Below are 4,186 nucleotides of genomic sequence, written 5' to 3' on the forward strand. Positions count from 1 at the left end.
AATCACATGTTCCACCAACATTTTTGTGGGGAATCTTTAATGACTCCAAAGTTACATGTGGACTCTGGAGTTTTCAGCTCTGTAATGTAAGTGTCTCTTCCATCTTTCCGCTTCCTGGATTTGAGTTTAAAAAAAAGTTTCTCTGTACAGTCTGCTTGTGTCTGGCCTCCTTGCACTCACCAACACCATTATCAGCTGTTCCAACAGTTTGGGCTTTATTCCTGACCACAGCATCTCACTCACTTCTTGTCCTTTTCCTCCCAAAGAGATGGTATAAAATCTTTACCTTCATTTTCTCATCTTTACATCCGTGATCAGCTTCGTACACAGACTCAGTTCTTGTTTCTACTGCTTCCATGCTTGTGCAAGGTTTTTTGTCCAGAAATCCAGCATTTCCTCCATGCTGCCTTTTTGCTCTGTTTTTAGACCCACATTCTGTTCCTTGCCGTGGGTCTTGCTAAAATGACCACAGCCGTCATTTTTCATGTGCCTCATACTGGCTAATAACCAGGAAGGATTCCTGTTTCTAAAACTAAACTCTTTATTAAAAGAGCTGTTTATATAAAGAGGTGTTGCGACTGTGGCTAGCATTCTAGCCATGGGCACACAGACTGACTTCCTGGGGTCTTCTCCAAACTCTCTTCCCTCCTACAACCTGTGCCCTGCCTCCCACTTCTATGCAAGTTGCTGCACTCCCCGCAGATGTTCCTATGTCTACAGGAGACATCTTAGAGGGTGAGAAGAAATATCCATGTCCCCTTCAATCCTTGGCTTTTCTGTTGAAACTGCTACCAAGGTGGGCCCAATTTAGCACAAAACTATGGGTGGGTTTTTATGACATCCTGGAACTGGACTGAGACCCAGCAAACTCATTTCAAACCAGGACCATTCAACAGCTACTAAATTGGAATGACTGTTGGTCATTTGGGATGACTTAGGTTGGTTTGACCCAGTGACCTCAGGAGACAGGCTCTCTGAGCCTGTTCCAATGCCCAATGAAGTCAATGGAAAGACTACTACTGACATCAATGGGCTTTGGATCTGAGTACATCTTTATGCTTCTTTTTATATACAGATCAGAAATAATTATTGAGCACTTCTGTCTTTTCAGTATCATTATTAACAATTTCACCAGTGCCAGAACATCTAGTAGTGGGCCTGTACCATTGCTAGGGTTTTTTTTGTTCCTAACATACTTAAAAAACCCTCCTCTTATTGTCCTTAACCCTGCCAGCCATAGATTTTTTTTCGCCCCAAGGTCTTTAGCTTCCCTTATCAATATTCTATATTTCATAACTTCCCATTTATATTGATTGCTATCTATTTCCCCCCTTTTTCCATTTTTTATATATTGATTTTTTTTATTTCTAATTGGCCTTCACTTTGCCACTGAACCACGATGGGCTTTTCTGCCAAAATTGTCCCCTTTCTTGATTGTGGAACTATGGCCTTTTGGCCACCTAATAAACTCTTCTTAAAGAACTCCCAATTTTCATTCACATTTTTCTATCTAACTTTTTCCCTTCTGATCAATTTTGTTTATAATTTTTCTCAGTTTTGGGAAACCAGCCCTTTTGAAGGACGAAGTATGTAAAACTCTGCAAATCCGCAGCTATCTGCTTTATATCCACGGATGCAGATATCCATGAACCATTTTTGCAGATTGTGGCTCGGATGCGGATACAAATTTCGTATCCGCACAGGGCTCTACAAGTATCTGTATTACTGGTCAGGACTGTCCTCTGTTTGTCCATACTGAATGTAATCAGGTCATGATCACTGGTCCCGCACCACCATCTTCCAGTCCAGTGATTAATTCATCTTTATATGACTTAATGACGTCCAAAATAGTTGCCTCATATCGGGGGCAATACTTTTTGTGTTAGAAAATGATCATCTATGACTTTTAGAATTTCTAATGATGTTTTCCTCCTGGCTGTCTGAGACCTCCAGTATATGTCTGCCATAAGAACACAATTTTTATTTCCATGCATTGCAGGCAGGAGTTTAAGGAGTAACTCATCCTGTTCGCTGGTTGGATCCGTTGAGCTGTAACAGACCCCCACCCGTACCCCGTCCAGGGCTTTGTTAGTGAGCGCATTCACATAGACTCACAGGATCTTGAATGTGTGAGTTATCAATAACTCAAAAACAAGCAATTTGTGTCTTTAATGCCGAGTGCCAACTCCCCCACACTCCTGTTTTACCCACTCCATCCTTCCTGAACCAGAGATTTTAACATTCCAGTCATGCAAATCGTCCCGCCGCCGTGTTTCAGTAATGCCAGTTATATCAAATGTCACCTCCTCCATGGGCGTTTCCAATTCCTCTTGTTGGTTACCCACGCCTCTAGCATTAGCACATCGGCCTCTGAACAATGTTCTCACTTTCTGCGTCGTATCTGCTCACTTTGCTCACGGAATTTGTACCACGTTTGCCTCCTAAGCGCCCTCCCCTCATGTTATTATTCTAATGCCCTCCTGGCTGCTCCAGCTAGCACCGGCGCTGACTCCGTGGGTGCTCCGGGGCTGAAGCACCCACGGGGAAAAAATGGTGGGTGCTGAGCACCCACCGGCAACCCCCCGATCAGCTTTCCCCCCCCAGCCCCGGCATCTCCCACCCACCGGTGTGCAGGAGGCTCTGGGGAGGAGGGGAAAGGAGCAGGGGTGGGAAGAGGTGGGGTGGGGCCTTGGAGGAAGGGGTGGAGTGGGGATGGGGCCTGGGGCCAAGCCAGGGGTCGAGCATCCCCCAGCATATTGGAAAGTCGGCGCCTGTGCCAGCTAGTCTCCAGCCAAGGAGATTAGCCCCCTGCCTGTGAGATGCAGGCCATCCCATTCCTGGAGCCACTTCTCCCCTGAAGTGTGGCCCAATGTTCCACAAAACATTCAGCTTCCCGCCGGTCGTGCAGCCGATGGGTCACCTCCAGTATTTTCGGCCTTCTCCTGTCTCTCACTCAGAGCCAGAAGGATCTCCGAGAAGATAACTTGGACTTTCCTCTTCTTCACCTCCTTTCCCACATCCCTGAAGTGTTCTTTATCTGTGTAGTTCCACATGAGCCCAAGTCCGTGGTTCCCATGGAGAGTTACCAGGCGACTTCATCATCCAAAGGCTCCTAGTGACCTGGCAAATTAATTAAAGGATTTAAAAGTCTGTGCTCTGGTGAGTCAGAGCAAGATACTGAGAGTCAGGACTCCTGGATTCTCTTCCTCGCTCTGGAAGGGGAGTGGGTCTAGTGGGTTAGAGCAGGAAGCCAGGATTCCTGTGTTCTATTCCCAGCTCTGGAAGGGGAGTGGGGTCTAGCGGGTCAGAGCGGGAAATGCTCGGAGTCAGGACTCCTGGCTTCTATTCCTGGCTTTTGGAGGGGAGGGGTCTAGTGGGTTAGAGCTGGGGCTTGGAAGTCCAGACTCTTAGGGTATGTCTACACTGCAATTGAAAACTCACGGCTGGTCCAGGTCAGCCAACTCGGGGAAAGGGACTCGGACTAAGGGGCTGTTTAGCTGTGGTGTAGATGCTCAGGCTGGAGAAAAACCCTGGGATCCCGTGAGTGGGAAGGGACCCGGAGCTCGGGTTCCAGCCCGAGCCAGAACATCTACACCGCAATTAAACTAGGGTTGCCAACTTTCTAATCGCACAAAACTGAACACCCCTGCCCCGCCCCCTGGCTCTGCCCATTCCCCGAGAGCCCGCCCCTGCCCCGCCCCTTCTCCAAGGCCCTTTCCCCTGCCCGCTCCATCCCCCCTCCCTCTGTCACTCGTTCTCCCCCACCCTCACTCACTTTCACTGAGCTGGGGGTGAGGGCTCCGGCTGGGGGTGTGGGCTCTGGGGTGAGGCCGGGGATAAGGGCTTTGGGGTGCGGGAGAGGGCTCTAGGCTGGGGCAGTGGTTGGGGTGGGTATGGGCTCTGGGCTGAGGGTGCGGACTTCAGGTGAGGCCAGAAATGAGGGGTTCCGGGAGCAGGAGAGGTCTCTGGGCTGGGACAGGGAGTTGGGATGTGGGGGATGAGGGCTCTGGCTGGGGGGTGAGGGGTTCGGAGTGCGGGAAGGGGTGCAGGCTCCGGCTGGGGGTGTGGGCTCTGGGGTGGGGGTGAGGCTGGGGATGAGGGGTTTTGGGCATAGGAGGGGACTGGGGCAGGGGGTTGGAGTGTTGGGGGGGGCTCCAGGAGGGTGTTTGGATGCAGGAGGGGACTC

Source organism: Terrapene carolina, unplaced genomic scaffold, assembly GCF_002925995.2.
Source record: "Terrapene carolina triunguis isolate 2854851 unplaced genomic scaffold, T_m_triunguis-2.0 Scaffold833, whole genome shotgun sequence".
Lineage (NCBI taxonomy): Eukaryota > Metazoa > Chordata > Testudines > Emydidae > Terrapene > Terrapene triunguis.